This window comes from Diabrotica virgifera, chromosome 7 (assembly GCF_917563875.1).
Source record: "Diabrotica virgifera virgifera chromosome 7, PGI_DIABVI_V3a".
Taxonomy (NCBI): domain Eukaryota; kingdom Metazoa; phylum Arthropoda; class Insecta; order Coleoptera; family Chrysomelidae; genus Diabrotica; species Diabrotica virgifera.
In genome coordinates this window covers 51,984,682-52,006,818 of record NC_065449.1, presented here as the reverse complement: position 1 = coordinate 52,006,818, position 22,137 = coordinate 51,984,682, and positions in this window count along the sequence as shown.

The following is a 22,137-nucleotide window of genomic DNA, read 5'->3' as shown; positions in this document are numbered from 1 at the left end:
AAGTTTAAAGCAATGTTGGCTGAATGTCCAAAAAACTGAGTATATTTAGCCTATTTTACAATATTTCTGAAAAACTTCAACGAATTTGTCTATTTACCGAAAAAAAAATCTAATTCACACAGTTTTATTGGAAAAATTTACTATTTCACCATTTTATTCACTGTCTTTTTAATCTGTTGAGTAACATCTTTAATTTATTTTGATTTTTATGAAGTTGTCTAACCTCGTGTAATTACGATTTTTTTGTAGAATTTGGATTGGTTTTATAGGATTATGATAGGTATGTGTATCTGATAACACAATAATTCCAAAGAGACATTCGTTGTAGCTTAGTGTAAATTGGTCTTCTAATACTAAAACATTATAAAACATAATAGATTAAAGCAATACAGGAGACTTAAAAAAGTGTTAAAATCTCATGGCACAAAAAAGAAAATGTCTCGAGTGTGAATTTAAAAATGGAGTTACTACAAAAAAGAAGATGGTACATACCTTTGAATATTAAAAAATATTTGAAAAATTTTAATTTTTTTTTTTGTAGATTGTGTAGTTAATACTAAAAATTAGTAAGGAAATAAAAATGATTATAAATTAAAAAAATCTTCGACGTTTGTTCTTAGAGCATGTGAAACATTAATAATTACCAAAAAATTTCAGTAGGTACCTTTAAATATTAAAAGTATTTGAAAAATTTTAATTTTTGTAGATTGTGTAGTTAATACTAAAAAATTAGTATGGAAATAAAAATAAATATCAATTAAAAAAAATTTTCAGCGTTTGTTCTTAGAGCGTAGTTCGAGTATACCCGAACTTTCCCGATCCCCAATATATCTACTTCTTCTTCTTGTAGTGCTCATCCATTTTGGATGTTGACGATTATCCTAGAAATATATACCTTGCATACTAATGCACTGAAAAGATTTGTAGTTGTTGTGCTGCACCACATATATAGATTTTTTAGCCAGAAAATCCTTCACCTTCCTGGTTTTCTTCTACTTTTCTCTGTAACATTAGTTGCAGCAGTTCATATCTTCGCTCTTTCTTACAATGTGTCGGATGTATTCGATTTTAACTGTTTTATTGTGGGTACCAGCTCTTTTTCTTTTTTATTCTTAATAAAATAATCTAATTAGTAACGTGATCGGAATAAGATATATACAAAAATAAGAAAAAAAATGTTTTATTTCTTTGGAATAAAATAAAAAAGCCAGGTTGGTTGACTGGTTTAAAGTATTGCAGTGCAGGGGATTTGAACCTATGATCCAACACTTACTTATTTTCAATGCAATGTAACAAAGTCTTAAATCACTCGACCAACGTGGCTTTGGAACTTTGCTCTAAAAAACAACGATGATATTCACATGTTATGACATTCCTATTGACAATAAAAAGAAATAAAATGTTTTTCAAATAATATTTTATTCAAAATACTGTTATTTAGAGTGTGAGCTTTATGATTATAAATAAAAAAAATCTTTGACTTTTGTTCTTAGAGCATGTGAAACATTAATAATTACCAAAAAATTACGGTACCTTTAAATATTAAAAGTATTTGAAAAATTTTAATTTTTTGTAGATTGTGTAGTTAATACCAAAAATTAGTGTGGAAATAAAAATAAATATCAACTAAAAAAAAATTTTCAGCGTTTGTTCTTAGAGCGTAGTTCGAGTATGCCCGAACTTTCCCGATTTCCCAATATTAGCTGTGAGTTTTGGCATAGGATACCCATATAAAAAGCATGGAAAACGGAAAGTTTCAGCGTTTGTTCTTAGAGCGTAGTTCGAGTATGCCCGAACTTTCCCGATTTCCCAATATTAGCTGTGAGTTTTGGCATAGGATACCCATATAAAAAGCATGGAAAACGGAAAGTTTACCTTGGACAAGTGACGCGCGTCACTTGTCCAAGGTAAACTTTCCGTTTTCCATGCTTTTTATATGGGTATCCTATGCCAAAACTCACAGCTAATATTGGGAAATCGGGAAAGTTCGGGCATACTCGAACTACGCTCTAAGAACAAACGCTGAAACTTTCCGTTTTCCATGCTTTTTATATGGGTATCCTATGCCAAAACTCACAGCTAATATTGGGAAATCGGGAAAGTTCGGGCATACTCGAACTACGCTCTAAGAACAAACGCTGAAAATTTTTTTTTAGTTGATATTTATTTTTATTTCCACACTAATTTTTGGTATTAACTACACAATCTACAAAAAATTAAAATTTTTCAAATACTTTTAATATTTAAAGGTACCGTAATTTTTTGGTAATTATTAATGTTTCACATGCTCTAAGAACAAAAGTCAAAGATTTTTTTTATTTATAATCATAAAGCTCACACTCTAAATAACAGTATTTTGAATAAAATATTATTTGAAAAACATTTTATTTCTTTTTATTGTCAATAGGAATGTCATAACATGTGAATATCATCGTTGTTTTTTAGAGCAAAGTTCCAAAGCCACGTTGGTCGAGTGATTTAAGACTTTGTTACATTGCATTGAAAATAAGTAAGTGTTGGATCATAGGTTCAAATCCCCTGCACTGCAATACTTTAAACCAGTCAACCAACCTGGCTTTTTTATTTTATTCCAAAGAAATAAAACATTTTTTTTCTTATTTTTGTATATATCTTATTCCGATCACGTTACTAATTAGATTATTTTATTAAGAATAAAAAAGAAAAAGAGCTGGTACCCACAATAAAACAGTTAAAATCGAATACATCCGACACATTGTAAGAAAGAGCGAAGATATGAACTGCTGCAACTAATGTTACAGAGAAAAGTAGAAGAAAACCAGGAAGGTGAAGGATTTTCTGGCTAAAAAATCTATATATGTGGTGCAGCACAACAACTACAAATCTTTTCAGTGCATTAGTATGCAAGGTATATATTTCTAGGATAATCGTCAACATCCAAAATGGATGAGCACTACAAGAAGAAGAAGTAGATATATTGGGGATCGGGAAAGTTCGGGTATACTCGAACTACGCTCTAAGAACAAACGCTGAAAATTTTTTTTAATTGATATTTATTTTTATTTCCATACTAATTTTTTAGTATTAACTACACAATCTACAAAAATTAAAATTTTTCAAATACTTTTAATATTTAAAGGTACCTACTGAAATTTTTTGGTAATTATTAATGTTTCACATGCTCTAAGAACAAACGTCGAAGATTTTTTTAATTTATAATCATTTTTATTTCCTTACTAATTTTTAGTATTAACTACACAATCTACAAAAAAAAAATTAAAATTTTTCAAATATTTTTTAATATTCAAAGGTATGTACCATCTTCTTTTTTGTAGTAACTCCATTTTTAAATTCACACTCGAGACATTTTCTTTTTTGTGCCATGAGATTTTAACACTTTTTTAAGTCTCCTGTATTGCTTTAATCTATTATGTTTTATAATGTTTTAGTATTAGAAGACCAATTTACACTAAGCTACAACGAATGTCTCTTTGGAATTATTGTGTTATCAGATACACATACCTATCATAATCCTATAAAACCAATCCAAATTCTACAAAAAAATCGTAATTACACGAGGTTAGACAACTTCATAAAAATCAAAATAAATTAAAGATGTTACTCAACAGATTAAAAAGACAGTGAATAAAATGGTGAAATAGTAAATTTTTCCAATAAAACTGTGTGAATTAGATTTTTTTTTCGGTAAATAGACAAATTCGTTGAAGTTTTTCAGAAATATTGTAAAATAGGCTAAATATACTCAGTTTTTTGGACATTCAGCCAACATTGCTTTAAACTTTTTAAGTAAATAATGTTGTAATTGTATAAATACATCGGAAAATAGTCAGAATGAAAGAGATTGGTTGGTATAGTTTTTGAAAACATAGTTATTGCTGCATAATATATCATAGTGATACCTATTTCATAATTTATAAATTAACTGGATGATGGATAATTAGAAACGATCTTAAAAATCTTGAAATAATAAGTATGAACAATGTAAATTTTAATTCATGTTTAGACTAAATAAACAAGATTTCATGAGATTTTAAACCTTTTTTAAGTCTCCTGTATTGGTTTACTCTATTATTTTTTATATTTTAGTATTAGAAGACCAATTTATACTAAGCTACAAAGAATGTCTCTTTGAAATTATTGCGTGATCAGATACACATACCTATCATAATTCAATACAACCAGTCCAAATTCTACAAAAAATCGTAATTAGAGGAGGTTAGAAAACTTCTTAAGAATCAAAATAAATTAAACATGTTACTCAACAGATTAAAAAGACAGTGAATAAAAATGGTAAATAGCAAAGTTTTCCGATAAAACTGCGTGAATTAGATTTTTTTTTCGCTAAATAGACAAATTCGTTGAAGTTTTTCAGAAATATTGTAAAAGAGGCTAAATATACTCAGTTTCTTGGACATTCAGCCAACATTACTTTAAAATTTTCAAGTGAATAATGTATATAATATGTATTTGTTGTATCGATAGTTTTGCTTGTAAGATGTTTATTTCGTATCTCATGCACTCTGATATTCGTAATTTACTTCTTAGTTCTATTATGTATTGTTTATTTAATTCGATATTTCTTTTTTGTAAGATTTTAATGATACGGTGAAACAGTAAATTTTTCCAATAAATCTGGGTGAATTAGTTTTTTTTTTGGTTATATAGTGTAACAACCTAGACACCTTTTTTTTTCCAGCAGTAATGATATTTTATTTCAATTTTTCCATCGTCACTACGATGAGAGTCGTAGGTAATCATTTAACTTTAGAAAATATTTATCCTGAATAAGATTCAAATTTACATGTCTATCAAGTTTGTTTTGTTTAGGCAAGCAGGCACTAATTCGTAAAATTATTTTTCCTTAACTTGATTTAATTCCAAAGCATAAACATTCACTGATATACTATTTACTATTTCAAACTTCGAGTTATGACTTATTGGAGCTTCCAAGTCCTCGGTTTTCAAAACAGTATATGGATATGACGATGTAAGTTCTTTATTTATTTTATTTTAGCTGGATAAAGAGAGCTAATAATCATCCAATAAAAGCAATTTTGATCATCATTTTTGATATTTATGTACCAAATTATGTACAGTTTTTTAGACGTTGTCGACACTGCTTTAAAATATTTCGGTAAATAATGGTGTAATTGTAGAAATACATTTGAAACTAGCCAATATGAAGGAGATTGGTTGGTAGCGTTTTTTGAAAGCATAATATCTTAAGGAGTTACTTATTGCATTTATAAATTAACTCGATGATGGGTAAGTAAAAATTGGGTAATATGTATTGAAAATGTGATAGTATACCTACAACAAAAGACACGATATCTTAAAATTTTTGAAATAATAAATATGAATACTAATATCCTATTTCAAGCTGGATGAGAAGCTAGAAGATAGAACTAGAAATTTTAATTCATGTTTAGACTAAATGGTCAAGATTTTTGAATTTGGTGTGCCTCTTGTATGGCTTTTCCAATGCTTGAATTTTGTATCTTGTACATACCGTATTATTTTCTTCCATAGACAAATGTATCACAATATGAAAGTTCTAATCTGATTCTGATTCTAATTCTAATTTTTCCATAAGTGAATTAGAAACCTGTTTAAAATGCAATTAAAATACTGTACTTATAGAATGATTAAGAAAATTTCCGATTGTAGTAATGGCGTTAGTGCAAATAAAGAATTATATCGACACACACCTTAAGTTTCCAGATGGTTGGTAAGAATATATTTAGTTCGAATTATTTTAAAACCGTCCAAAGATCCTTCGAAACCTAGTTCGAATTATTTTAAAACCGTCCAAAGATCCTTCGAAACCAGAATCATACCAGGGTAAATTCTTAGAGTCATGCGTACTAAAAACATTCGAAAGAATGATTAAGTCATAATTAATAATGACATTATTTTCTACCTACGTATCGTGTATTTTTCGTGTTTTTTTTTGTATCTTTCGTAAAACAATAAGGAGCGCAAGAAAATTTATTATTTATTATTTTTATTGTGAATAAGCCACATTTTTACTTTAAAATTAGTTTATTTTGACCTATCGATTTCCCTTTCGGAGATCATTCTCATAGTACAAATGTATTTGATTTTTTTTTGATTGGATCAATAGAAGTTCGATTTTTTGCTTATTATTAACTTGTGTATACCCATAATAAGTAATTTTCTCAATCGGATTACTCTAATTATACTAAAAGACTTTTGCTTTGAAAATTTGCGACCTATTTCTATTAGATATCTTCCTTTTAGATATATTTTTTGTCTTTGTCATTTATATTGCACTAAGTCGAAGTTCTTTTTCATATCGATGAATTCAATTTGTTTTATGCATGGGATTTTATTTGAGATCACATTTAAAACGTACTTTATAACAAAAATTTGTATTCTCCAACTGATTAGAACTCTAAATCTGGTTTGAAAATAATATGAGAAATATCGGTGGTTTGGACTTAGCGAAAGAATTTATCTGATATGTATTGTAGGTATTATCGATATAATGATAGATTTAGCAATTAGTGGCTTGCATATATTTATGCTTCATATACTGACATTTTGCACCTAGGGAGAGATAATGTAAATATTGAGAGTTGCATGGTAAAAATAAGAGGTTTACTAGTTTGGACATAATGAAAGAACGCCTGTGTATAATAGAGTACGAAAGATTTGGATGTTTCTCAGTAAAAACGAAAATACTAAAGCCCTTTTGACATGCTGATGTATTTGATTTTTATGTCTGACTAGAACTCTAAATCTGGTTTGCATACAGAGTGAGTTTTATGTATGGAAACACTCAATTATCTCGGAAACGGCTTGCAAGATTTTTATAGATTTTGATGGGTATGAATTTTCTGAGGCGGTCTATATTATAGTGACAATTACATTGTTGTCAGATTTTCCGTTTTTCTGGAAATCCAATTCCGTATTTCTAATAGGACAAGAAGTCGTTATTTGAGTTTTGAAGTCCTAAAGAAATACTGATTATTTTTCATGTTATTTTCCCTACAACTAAATGCCATAATTTCGAAGTTATTGCTACATTTATTAAAAAAATTTAAACAAATTATAAAAACCAATAGTGTACAAAAGTATACAACACGATAGTATACGAAAAGTTTGGATGTTTCTTAGTAGAAACGAAAATACTAAAACCCTTTTGACATGCTGATGTATTTGATTTTTATGCTTGACTAGAACTCTAAATCTGGTTTGAAAATAATGTGAGAAATATCGGTGGTTTGGACTTAGCGAAAGAATTTATCTGATATGTATTTTAGGTATTAGCGATATAATGATAGATTTAGCAATTGGTGGTTTGCATATATTTGTATTCCATTTTGATACACTGATATTTTCTAGGAAGAAATAATGTAAATATTGAGAGTTGCGTGTTAAAAATAAGAGGTTTACTAGTTTGGACATATAGAAAGAACGCCCGTGTATAATATTTTACGAAAGATTTGGATGTTTCTCAGTAGAAAAGAAAATACTAAAGCCTTTTTGACATGCTGATGTATTTGATTTTTATGCCATTGTATTTTATTGGTTGAGGTACTGTAAGTTGCGATTGGACGGAAAATACGTATCTAAGACCCTTTTGACATGATGTATTTTATTTTTCTGTCACTGAAATCTATTGGTTAAATCGTATCATTTGAGAATTCGTATGTCCCTATTGCACCAAGAGGACCGAAGATACAGAACTCCTTTTTAACATTCTGCTCTATTTGATTTTTCTGTGTCTGGTGGTTAAATCATTTGTATCTAATGTCTTTATGGCATGATGTTATGTTTAATTTTTCTATATTATTCAATTTGTTAAATCACATGATACCTCGCATATCTCTCAGAGAGGGATGGATTGGACATATCAAAATACTGCTTCTATTATATCTTATACGTTATCAGGGGCATTAGTTACGTATTTTCAGGATACAGCCAAAAGGGCATTAGTTATATCTTCTGTTTTATTGGTCCAATCGTGACGTAAAAGTCGGGCCTCCACCACAAAACGAGACAAAAATGAGCAGAATGGACCTTAAATTTTTTTTTAATTTCCCCCAGCATCTGGGGAAAAATTGATTTTCTATCTAACTCTAATACACAGACTCTTATGGGAGGCGCTGTTGCTAGATGTTGCGAAATGCCCAGTTTGTCAGTAGATCTAGGAAATTTTTTTGTGCGCCCATACCGTTGGGCACTACATACCTACAACTTTTATTGTCTATGCCTCTCTACGTTACGCCATTTAGGCATGTCTACAACTTTTATTGTCCACGTCTCTCCTTACGTCTATGCCTCTCTACGTTAATCCGTTTAGGTACTACATGCCTACAACTTTTATTGTCTATACCTCTCTTTTTACTTGTGTATATATAATTTTCTCAATCGAATTACTCTAAAAGACTTTTGCTTTGAAAATTTGCTATCTTTTTCTATTAAATATCTTCCTTCTAGATTTTTTTTGTCTTTGTCATTTATAATGCACTCAGTCGAAGTTCTTTTTCATATCGATGAATTCAATTTGTTTTATGTATGGGATTTTGAGATCACATTTAGAACGAATTATGGTAGATTCCTTCAACGTAATATCTGTATCAGGACAAATTGGAATAAAAATAGCGAGTTTAACTAAAAATACTGAAATGGAATAAAAATGGTGAATTGGAATAAAAATGGCGAATTGGTGGCACCAAATGTTATGGCCGTAGATAAAATATAGTATGCAGCTCGTAACGGTTAGTTTATGGATTAAATAACATATTCGATACTCCCCACACCTTTAACGTACCACAATCTCCAATCAGACCAATGCTAATGAGATGTCACCATCGCTTACACATAAATTATGTTACGGTCGTAGATAAAATATATGCCTCTCTACGTTAAGCCGTTTAGGTACTACATACCTACAACTTTTATTGTCTATGCCTCTCTTTTTACTTGTGTATATATAATTTTCTCAATCGAATTACTCTAAAAGACTTTTGCTTTGAAAAATTGCAATCTTTTTCTATTAAATATCTTCCTTCTAGATTTTTTTTGTCTTTGTCATTAGGTACTACATACCTACAACTTTTATTGTCTATGCCTCTCTTTTTACTTGTGTATATATAATTTTCTCAATCGAATTACTCTAAAAGACTTTTGCTTTGAAAATTTGCAATCTTTTTCTATTAAATATCTTCCTTCTAGATTTTTTTTGTCTTTGTCAACTCAGTCGAAGTTCTTTTTCATATCGATGAATTCAATTTGTTTTATGTAAGGGATTTTATTTGAGATCATATTTAGAACGAATTATGGTAGATTCCTTCAGCGTAATATCGGTATCAAGACAAATTGGAATAAAAATAGCGAATTGGAATAAAAATGGTAAATTTAAATAAAAATGGACTAACAATGGCGTCATCTAGCGGCTAATAGGTAAACTATGGTAGATTTCTTCGACGTAATGTCAAGGAAAAATGGACTAAAAATGGTGAATTGGAATAAAAATGGTGAATTTGAATAAAAATGGCGAATTGGAAAAAAAAATGCCGAATATGTTGCGGTCGTAGATAAAATATAGCATGCAACTCGTTAAGCTTAGATTTCTGCACGTGATTGGTTTAAATAACATATTGTGTTATGGTCGTAGATAAAATATAGTATATGCAACGTGCCTCTTTCCAACGATCCCTTTGTACGTCACGAGCCAACGCGCTCCTTTCCAATACCTCACACGTCGAACCAATAACAACGGAGATATGCTTTAGTGCCGTTTTGGCTATGCCGCCATCTTGGTTTTTTTTGTGTTAACGTATTCGTTACCCCCTCCCCTTTCCTATGATACCTCACATGTCACGATCGGACCAATAACAACGGAGATATGCTTTAGTGCCGTTTTGGCTATGCCGCCATCTTTGTTTTTTGTGTTAACGTATTTATTACCCCCTCCCCTTTCCTATGATACCTCACATGCCACGATCGGACCAATAACAACGGAGATATGCTTTAGTGCCGTTTTGGCTATGCCGCCATCTTTGTTTTTTGTGTTAGCGTATTCGTTACCCCCTCCCCTTTCCTATGATACCTCACATGCCACGATCGGACCAATAACAACGGAGATATGCTTTAGTGCCATTTTGGCTATGCTGCATCTTTGTTTTTTTTTGTGTTAACGTATTCGTTACCTCCTCCCCTTTCCTATGATACCTCACATGTCACGATCGGACCAATAACAACGGAGATATGCTTTAGTGCCGTTTTGGCTATGCCGCCATCTAAAAATACTGAAATGGAATAAAAATGGCGAATTGGTGGCATCTAGCGGAAAATAACTATGGTAGATTCCATTATGGAAGATTCCTTGTGACGTCAGCATCTATCTCACTCTTACTCATTGGGAAGGTACTTCTCTCTCTAACACATTGATTTCCCTATCTCTATAGTCGTAAAAGCTTTGGTTATCTACTGTAGTCGACAAATAATCAATTTAAATTATTTTAAGTACAACTCTCTCTTAAGCCGGGAATATGGGATGGTTTTCTTGCGAAGGGGTTGTAGCTTAATAAACGAAAGGCGCGTGATTTAAGAGTTTATTCTTAGAATATAAGCTATACGAATAAAACTACTATTAACTTTTTTGTAAAAACTTACAGTTTTTCAGTGATTTACGAAAAACCGCTTCAAAACATGCATTTTTTTCACGAATAATTAAAATTTTTGATCTTTAATAACTTAAAAAGTATTGACTTATTTTAATAACTTTATATAATAAATTTTGCTTATAATTTGTTCTTTTATAGATTTGTGCAATTATTTTTTATAAAATAATTTTCGCCCCGAGAAGGGGCGGTATCCACCCTCAGGGTAAAGGCGCAAGGTGGTACCATGTCACCTTTGTTTCTTGAGGTATCCTCTAACCACTGACCAATTTTCGTGAAAATCGATGAAGGTTCACCGAAATTGAAGGTAACCGTTGATTTTTACTTTCAGTGACTGCACTATACAAAATAAATTGCAATTTACTGATTTAAATGCGCGTAATTTGGAAGCTTATAAATTATTAAATTATATGTAGTCGCCAAATAATTAATTTAATGCATTTTAAGTACAACTTTCTCTTAAGCCGGGAAGATAGGGTGGTTTTCTTGCGAAGGGGTTGTAGCTCAATACTCGAAATGCACGTGGTTTAATAGTTTATTCTTAGAGTATATACGCTATAGGAATTATATCCGCAATACGATATATTTTAAGTTTTCTCAGCATTTTTCTCTTAAGTTAAATCAATTAAAGGGTTGTTTGGGGGTGAAGGGGATGAGCTCAAAAATCGAAACTATATAATTTCAAGAGCTCATAAATAGCTCGTAATTCTGCCGCAAAAATCGATTCAATATTCCTATTTTTAAGTAGTGGTGGGGGGGCTGACTCAGCCCCCACACTAAAGTATTAAATTCCTGAGCTCAAAATTTTTAGTTTGCGGAATATGAAAGCTCATAAATAGCTCATAAATCAGGGCTATTTGTTTTTTAAGTTTTGCAAGTGGGGGGGGGGGGTGCAGCTCAACACGGGTTATTTTCTTATGCATATTAAAGCTATCATGTTTTTTAGAATATTCCTCTATTTCACTGCATTGATTTGTCAGCCAGGTGGATTTGGCCTCTTTTATTTTCTTTATTATTAACCTCTGTATTTCTTTGTATTTTGCCTTATTCCTGCCTTTATGTTTTCTTCTTTCCTCCATTAACTCTAGGATTTCCGAAGTCATCCATCTCTGTTTTTTTCTTATTTTTGTCTGTAATATTTTCTTTCCTGCCTCTACTAACGTTTCTTGTATCATGTTCCATTTGTCATTAACATCTGTTGTCTTTATCACGTCTTGTTTGATTTTCTTTAAGTTATCATTTATTTCTTGTTTTAAACTCTGACGTATAGGTTCTTCTTTTATCTTTTCGAATCGTGGTACATTTGTTTGTTTTTGGATCTTTTTTAATTTTATCTTCATTACGCCTACTAGTGGATTATGGTCTGAATTTATGTCAGCTCCGGGGTATGTTCTCACAGACTTTATAATGTTTTTATATCTAGATTTGATTAAAATGTAATCTATCTGGTTTCTTACAATGTGATCTTCCGAATCCGCCGGTGATTTCCAGGTATAAAGTCTTCTTTTAGGTAGTTTAAATAATGTATTCATTACTACCAGCTCCTCGCTTTGGCAGAATTCGACAAGTCTGTCCCCCCTTTCATTTCTTTCTCTCAAGCCAAATTCTCCCACACATCCATCCACTTTTCCTTTTCCAATCTTGGCGTTGAAATCTCCCAGACCAACAATATGTCATCTTTTTTTGTGGATCTTATGATTTCGTTCAATTGCATATAGAACCTTTCTATGTCGGCCTCATCTTTGTCTGCAGTAGGTGCATATATTTGGACAACGTTTATCTTCTTAGAGAATGTTTGCAACTGAATCATAATCAATTTCTCTCAGTAGGGGGTAAAACCAACGACAGATTTGTTTGTCTCTTTGTCTACAAGTATGGCAACTCCATATCGGTGTCTTGAATCATTGTTACCAACATAATACATCATGCCGTTGTTTGTGGTTAGTTTTCCTGAATCCGGCCATTGAACATCGCTGATACCGAATATATTTATGTTAAGGCGATCCATTTCAGCTGTTAGGTTATCGAGCTTACCTGGTTGATATAAACTCTTCACGTTCCATGTTGCCAGTCTTAGGGTTCTTCCTTTTTCTATTTTTTCTAAACCAATGGTTTTCTTGGTTTCCTTCTGATTATGAGGGTTTCGTTTGCTAACGACCTGAGAGGACTCATATTCTTCAAGTGTACCTCTCCTGCCGGATCTTGGTTTCCGACTTCCATGATCAGTAAGGTGTTTTTGGGCTTTTTCTAATGCCATTATGGTTGTCTAGGAATGCCTTTTAGACCTTTAATACAGTGGTTTTCCGTTCCCTTCCGTATCCTTATGCCGTTGACCACTTCATTGGTTCATCCGCCTTTAGGGCCAATTTCTTGACCCTAGGACAAAAGAGTGCCCTACCACTTACCAACTCATCCGCCCGAAGCCGTTGGTCAGTAAGTGGGGGATTGCTTATACCGGCAATCATTCGGTGAAAAGTATGTAGTAGAAAGAAATATAGTGACCCGTCTGCCCTCGGAAACCTAATAGCCATTCGGGGTCGGAAGAAACAAGAGTTAGCCAAGAGAGGCTGATACTAAAGATTAAAGACATTTCACTCAAGACTAGTTGAAAATAAGTAAAATGTGAAGGCCCTTACGATCCGCCAGGTGCGTTTCATAAGCGTATGAGTATTGCTACACCTTGTATTCCCGCTCATACTTCGGGGTGTTCACTACAGGCTGTATGGCTCGTCCAGCATGCCATAGCATGGATGATAGGATGCACTCAATTTTACAATGTAGACATCCCAACTCCACGGCCTGACAGAAAAGAAGTTTGCCAGTGACCAAATCAAAAAACGTGAGGGTATTCAAACTTACTCCTATAAAAATTTTGATTTAAACGACTACTTTGATTTAATTAACTAACAAGAATATCACCTTACAGAACCCCCTTTATTCTCTAGATTTTCGAGTGATAATCTGGAGATTTTATTAAAAATCCTAATTTAGACCCTTTTAACATTGAGATTGAGAAATATCACTCCCACAAACAATGTGTAGAACGATGTGTCAAGCTTGTAACACAAGCTTCCGTAGCAGTTTGTGGAGGGTATTCTAGGGGTGGATTTATAAAAACTCGAATTCCATCCTTCGTCTTTAAAATGACGTTTGGTAGAAGTGTCTAGGTTTTATTAACATTGTTCTGTAACTTTTTTGGCCCGGAACCTTTTTGTTCGCATTTCTAGGTATATGCAATGGTGCATTTAGTAGGAAGAGAGGTCAATTATAACCTTTAAAATAGTCTATCCTACCGTATAAGGTTGTACGACTATTTTTAAGCAAGTTATGCCTTTTCAAGGATTTATACTTTTAATGATTTTTGATATTTTTTATAATTATTTTTAAAATTTTTCATTATGACTTTTTTTCTTGAACATTTAGGTACATACATTGTGAAATAAAAAAGGCATATTTTCTTTACAAAATTGTTTACTGCAAACAATTCTAGGACTATTTTTAAACAAGATTTCCGTAGGATATCCAAGGGTATCCGTAATTTGGGAAAAATTTTAAAATTTTTTATGTTTTTCAATTAGAAGAATATAGCTGCATATTATACACACACCGGCAAAATTAGCCGAACACCTGAAAAATGGGACATGTTTGATGTCTCGAATTTCCTAAACCTGTTGTCCGATTTGAGTGATTATTTTAGTATGTTATAGCCTTATTATTTAAGAATATCGTTGTAGTAATATTGTTGCTAGACAGGTAAATATCATTTTATACCGGGTGTACCAATCATACTGTGTTTTTTTCTTAAAGTTTAGAACACCCTGTGGAATATTCTAGCATACGCAAAATCTTAAAATTAAATACTAGATTGTAAACTTGGGCTTTCTTAACATTCTCATTTTTGATTCATTTACTTATGTGAGATAATAAAAAAGTTATGTGCGTTAACAACTATCCATGTTTTTCATCAATAAATCCTCATAGTAGGGGAGGAAAGTATACTAAATTTGCAGTTACTCTAGCGTTATGGGGACCTATTGGATTATGACGAGTATGTGCTAAAATAAAAAAAAGGTTAAGTTAAGTTTTCCATAAAGTGGGGGACTTTTCATTTTTAATTTAATTTTTCATTTGACACAATAATTTTTCTCCGATTACAGCGCTATCTATCCATAATTCGAAAAAAGTGTCGAATAAAAGTTGCTTATTTTTACGTAAAGAATCCAAATCTGCAATAAACATTGGGGGCTCCTATTTAATATTTTAAATTAAATCTCCCACCCCACCTCCGTTGGGGCTCGTGACACCCCACGGAGAGGGGTGGGGGGTAAATTAAAAATTTTAAATACGAACCCTGCGATATTTCGCGAAATGAACATCAGATCGTAAAACTGCAAAATACACCTATTCAATATGTTTCAAAAATCTACCGAATGGCACCAAACACGACCCCCCACGGAGGTGGGGTTAAAATCTTAAATAGGAGCCCCCAATTTTTATTTCAGATTTGGATCCTTGACGTAAAATTAAGCAACTTTTATTCGCAACATTTTTTCCAATTATGGATAAATGGCGCTATAATCGGAAAAAACGATTGGTGGAAATGGAAAATTAAATTAAAAAATGGAGAGTCTCACACTTTATGGAAAACTTAACTTAACATTTTTTGATTTTAGCGCTTACTCTTCACAATCCAATAGGTCCCCATAACGCTCGAGTAACTGCAAATTTAGCATATTTTCCTCCCCTACTATGAGGATTTATTGATAAAAACATGGCTAGTTGTTAAAGCACATAACTTTTTTATTTTCCAACATAAGCAAATGCGTCAAAAAAGAGAATATTAAGAAAGCCTAAGTCTACAATCGGGTTTTAATTTTAATATTTTATATATGCTGGAAGATTCCACAGGGTGTTTCGAACTTTAAGAAAAAAACACAGTATGATTGTAACACCCGGTATAAAATGACATTTACCTGTCTAGCAAAAATATTATTACACCAATATTCTTAACTAATAAAGCTATAACATACTAAAAGAATCACTCAAATCGGACAACAGGTTTAGGAAATTCGAGACATCAAACATGTCCCATTTTTAAGGTGTTCGGCTAATTTTGCCGGTGTGTGTAACATAATTTTTAATTACAAACACCTTTTCTTAATAACACTTTTCGGTATTGTGAATATAGATATTTCTAAGAGTATTCTTAGGCTATTGTATATTTTCAATCGTAGTTCGGTACAGCTGGTTCCTAAAAAAACTGATACGACCCTTAGTAAGATTTGATCATTTTGAGCAGTGTATGATTGGTCTAACATTATATTATATTTATTATGACAGACAAATAATAAAATAAACAAACAAACAGCCATTTTTGAGATTGACGTTATCTGACAAATTTTAAGATTTGGCAGTGACAGTGACAGTATATAAATAATAAGTATTTATCCTTCGAAATATAATAAATTAAATATAAATAAACTCATATTCATTATATCACACCTCATCAAAAGCTTTTTACAAGAACATAGTCAGCGATTTTGATATGGCTTAGAGCCAGACTACATCAAGATCGCCTATAAATCGTGCTGGTAATTGCCTTGCAGCGAGACCAAAAACAAAAAGAAGAAAAAGAAGAAAGTACACTGCTCAATTTTCTACAAAATACGCTTTAACCTTCGGAGTACGAAGACTGGGTCAAGCGTGACCCGAAATTCAGTTATTTCTTAATATTTTATGAAATAATTTTTTTACAAATCCGATTGATCGGAAGTTCTCCTTATTTGTTTCAATCTATTTTTTCGTATATAATTCGTGAACATGCAAATTACAGTTTTTCGTCTACGTAACATCTATGGTGCCGGGTCAGTCCTGACCCGGTCTTCGGATTTCGAAGAATATTTTCAATATGTTTGTAGGTACACGTAAATCGCAGCCGTCTCTGTTTACGGGTATACGTACAGTGGAACCCCGATAAGTCGGCCTCCGATAACCAGAAGTCCGGCTAACCCGAACCGATTTTCATCAGACAAAACAAACATTTTTTCACTTTGACCAAGTTTTTTACCAAGAAATAAACAATACTGACTGTATACAACTGTACGTAATTTAGATGTATTGTGCATATTTTATGTATTTCATGTTTTTGCAATTATAATGGAGTTTATCTGTAAGTATACCATGTTTTACTAATTTTTACTATATTCTCCGGTTAACTCGGATTTTCGATAACTCGTATCGGCCGCAGTCTCGATTAATCCGACTTATCGAGGTTCCACTGTATTCAAATATATGGCCGGAGCAAACTTACCTATGCCCGTTTTCTGTAAGGTCTTAAAATCTGGCCGCCGGAGCGAACTAGTATATGCCCATAAGTAACCATCTTAAAAAATTTAAATACAATAATTTAGGATTTTCTTTGTTTTTTGTTGAATTAAAGATACTGTTTAATAATACTGACTATTTAAAACATCCTTATAAATAAAATGAGAATGGGTCACGCTTGACCCATCATCGTACTCTAAGTAAGTCAAATAATCTCCGTACTCCGAAGGTTAAAAGTCAGTATCAGTTTTTTTTGGAACCAGCTGTACCTATGTATATCATATAGGTGCCTATACAGGGTGTTTCATTAATAATTGTCCATATAGTAACTGGAGAAACTTTAGCACAAAATACGAAGATTTAATCTAAAACACTTAAATAAAATGTGGTTCCTTACTGAGTTACAGGGTGTTCTATCTAAAAATTTAAAAACTATTTTTGCTCATAATTTTAAAACTATTCAAAGTATCCTTTTCATACTTGGCAGGAAGTATAGGTACTGTACAAAATACTAAATTATGTTAAACATACGTTTCTGGCTATTACCAGAGGCGTACGAAGGGGGAAAGTGAATGGTTGACCCTTTCCAAATTCTACGCCAATGGCGGAGTTGCTATTTTAGTTTAATTTTTGGATTATCCAATACATTCTATGAAAATAATATACCCTTCATTCGTAACGATAAAGTCATTAATTTTCGAGATATTTGAAGTTAAAAATGAAACGACACGGTTATTTTGATTAATGTATTGTGTCGCTTCATTTTTAATTTCAAATCTAATCATTTTATCGCTACGACTGAAATCAAAAAATTACACTAAAATACCAATTTCGTCAGTGGCGTAGAATTTGGGAAGGGTCAACCAGCCACTATCCCCTGTCGTACGCCTCTGGTAGTAGCTAGAAACGTTTGTTTATCTTAATTTAGTAGGGTGTACAGTACCTACAATTTCTACCAAGTATGATAAGGATACGCCAAATAGTTTTAAGTACTGGGTACAAATAATTTTTAAATTTTAATCATATGAATCATATCGTAAATTAATCAAAATAACTGTGCCGCTTCATATTTAACTTCAAATATCTCGAAAACTAATGACTTTATCGTTACCAATGAAGAGTATATTATGTACGTAGAAAGTATTGGAGAATCTAAATATGGCACTAAAATAGTAATTCCTTCAGTGGCGTAGAATTTGAGAAGGGTCAACCATTCACTCTACCCTACTAAACCATAGTTTTAAAATGCTGAGCAAAAATAGTTTTTAAATTTTTAGATAAAACACCCTGTAACTCAGTAAGGAACCACATTTTATTTAAGCGTTTTAGGTTAAATCTTCGTATTTTGTGCTAAGGTTTCTCCAGTTACTATATGGACAATTATTAATGAAACACCCTGTATAATAAAGTATACCTATTACGCCAGTAAATGGGAGCAAGAATAGGATATTACCTCCGAATTCTATCCTACTGCATGGATTTTAATGAAATTTTGGTCGTAGCCTCTACTTATCTCCTAATTCTAAGTCTACACAATGCCGATATGCCGATGTGTGCTTTTATTTTAGGGGTGGAACATTTTTTGGTTAAATTACTACGGAATTCGCTAGAGAACCTAATTCTAAACAAAAACTGTTCCATATTTTTTTTTTGAAAACTCAATACTTTTTGAGATATTCGTGGTTGAAAATTGGCCATTTTCATTGAAACATAATACCTTTTCGAACGGTTCTTTGTGAATACCTTAAAACCTATGCATCTAACTAAAAAAACTATATTAAACCTTTTTGTAGGTTATAAAAATACGGAGGCATTTGCCTTCATAAATGTTCTAGTTATAATACAAAAAGAGATATGGTAGGTGAAAATAGTTTGTTTTTTGGTACATTCTCAAATTGGTGTATTCAACATGAAATAACAGAGAAATGGTCGATTTTAGGTGTTTAATGCTACCAATACCTTTTGTAGTGCTTGAAAAGACCTTTAAAACGAGCTATATTAAAGGTACATTACATTAAAACTAAGCGAGATATGCTGCAAACAAAATTCATAAATAATGTATTTTAAGAAAAAAATGAAAAGCAATTTTAACCCCCATCCACTAAAATGTAAATGAGTCGTTTTCCTTCTACAATACCTTTTATTATAGTGTTATTTCTATGTTCAAAAAGTTGGACGGGTTTAAAATGAATGGCTTTTAATAAAACCAAAGATCAAGTTATAGAGCGCAATTTTAAATTTTCTTAAAAATCTTAGTTTTTCTCCATGTAACTTGAAAATAATAAGAGATATAGTAATGAAAAATAAAAAGGAAATTTTTGTCGGAAAATGCCCTACATTTTTGTGTGGTACCTTTTTTTTAAGAGGATTTTTAAGAAAATTTAAAAATTCACTCTATAATTTGATCTTATTTTTTTTAAACCATTCATTTTAATCCAGTCCAACTTTTTTAACATAGAAATAACACCATAATAAAAAGTATTGTAGAAGGAAAACGATGTATTTAAATTCTGATGGATGAGGGCTTAAATATACTTCTCATTTCTTCTTAAAATACATTAGTCATAAATTTTTTGTTGAATATCTCGCTCAGTTTGAATGTAATCGACATTTAGTATTGCTCATTTTAAAGATCTTTTCAAGCACTACAAAAGTTATTAGTATCATTATACACCTAAAATTGACAGTTTCCCTGTTCTTTCAAGTTGAATACACCGATTTGAGCATGCCCAATAAAAAGCAAACTCTTCTTATCTACCATATCGCTCTTTGTATTTTAACTAGAAGATTTATGAAGGAACGAATCTCTCTGTTTTTTTATAACCTATAGAAATATTTTATATAGTTTTTTTCTTAGATGCATAGTTTTTAAAGTATTCGCAAAAATCCGTCCGAAAAGGTGTCATTTTTCAATGAAAATGCGCAATTTTCAACCACGAATTACTCAAAAAATTTTGAGTATTCAAAAAATAATTATAGAACAGTTTTTGCTTAAAATTAGGTTCTCTAACCTCTTCCGTGGCTATTTTAACAAAAACATTTTTCACCCCGACAAGGGGTGGGAACCACCCCAAGATAAAAGCGCACATCGGCATATGGCAGACTTTGTTTCTTGAGCTATTCCCTACTTACTGTGAAAATATCAAATAAATCGATGTAGTAGGATGGAATTCGGAGCCAAATACCCTCATTGACTGTCCTATATATAAATGTTTGAAATTTTTTTTATTCTAAATTTGCTTAAATAAGATTTTACTAAGTACATCGTATCATTTAAAGAATCTTTTATTTTCCTAAATCCAATTTGAAGATTTTGTATACCTTAAACTTCAGTACCACACAATAAAATTCATGGTAAACAAAAAGTCCCTTCTTTTAAATTTACCAACATTTGCAATGCACTTATTAAGTAAAACACAGGGGTTCAGAAACAATGTTTTCCCAAAGGAATACCTAAATAAAGAATTATTCCTATCCAACCACCCTCGCTTTTTTTAATCACGCCAAATCAAAAACCTTATTTTATTATTGCTTTACGGCCTTTAAAATTACGGTAGCTTGAGTGTGAAATACATTGCACTACAATATGTTGGTTCAGGGCCGTATTAGCATACATGCACTTAAAATTAAAATTTTACCGATTATTTTTATGACTACCTAAAGTTCGATAAATTAAATAGTAACTTTATCTTATAACTTTAAATTTTATTGCCCAATTACGGCATATATTCTCAATATATTTCTGTCTTAAGTTCAATAGATCCTCATTAAAAGAATTTAAGTATGACAGAATCTTCTTCTTCTTCTTAACGCGCCCTATCAAGTACCCTTAACGTTGGAGATTAACTGGCGTAATGGCGAAACTGTCTCTGTCTCGAGCTATTTTCTAAATAGTTACTCTGCTTTCTTTATACCTGTCCAATCCCTGATATTCTTCAACCAAGAGGCCTGTTTTCTACCAATTCCTCTGCGTCCTTCGATTTTATCCATCGTAATAAATTGAAGAATATTATATTATATTATGTCGATAGAATCACGATATTGAATTTGGATGGCCTTTATTGTATGTACCTATACTTCGCGTCATCAAAAACAGGTACAACTCTTATAACAAAAAATCGCATTTTTTAAGTTGTGTAAGTTGATCTGGTCACATGTGACATTCTAATTTCTAGGACGACGTTGCCAGTTCAAAGAAAATATTAGATATAAGCCAAGTATAAAATGCCATGGCGGAGTTCTCAACACCAAAGAAACTCATTCGGATGACTAAAGTCTGTATGGAGGGTGGAATATAAAAAGTACGTGTAAATAATAAACTGTCTGACAGCTTTGAAATCAAAAGTGGACTCAAATAGGGTGATGCGTTGTCTCCACTACTTTTTAACCTTGGATTAGAGAAAGCAATGAGGTCGGCCGAGATAAAAACAGAACTTCGATCGGTTCAAGGTCCCAAGTTATTACTAGCATACGCAGATGGCATTGATCTCGTTGGAGACTCCATCCTATCCACTAAAGCCATTTTCAACAAGGTGGAAGGAGTAACAAGCGAAGTAGGCCTGAGGATTAATGAAGAGAAGACGAAATATAAAATATGTGTATAAATAGGACAACAAGAGGTGCAGGCCTATGAGGATAATTTAGTAATTATGGTAAGTAGAAAATAAGGTACTGATCTATCCAGGATTCCAAACGGCATTCAATATCCTTACTACGTGGTACGACAGGGAACAGTCTTTTTACTCCGTCTCTTGTTATGTTTCTTGTATGTATTTACTAGCGATCCAAGTTATGTGACTGCGTTGACTTGCTCAAATGAATAGTATTTAATTTGGATTATCTGTTGAACATTTTGAGAGTTTTTAGTAACCAACGTTTATTGGGTTTTTCCTCGTTGACAAAAAGTCCTAGATCACATGCCGCGCTCGTAAACTTTGTAAAATACTGCACTACGCCTCTCATACCTCGTCCCACTATAGGGATATTATCAGCGAATGCGAGAGTTTGTGTCGATCTATTAAAGATGGTTCTGTTCAATCTAATATTTATCTGCCTGACTGCCTTTTCCTAAACAATATTAAAGAGAAGGCACGCTAAAACATCTCTCTGCCTTCTCGCTGTCTTCTCCTTGAATTCTAACTCACGAGGTTATGTACAT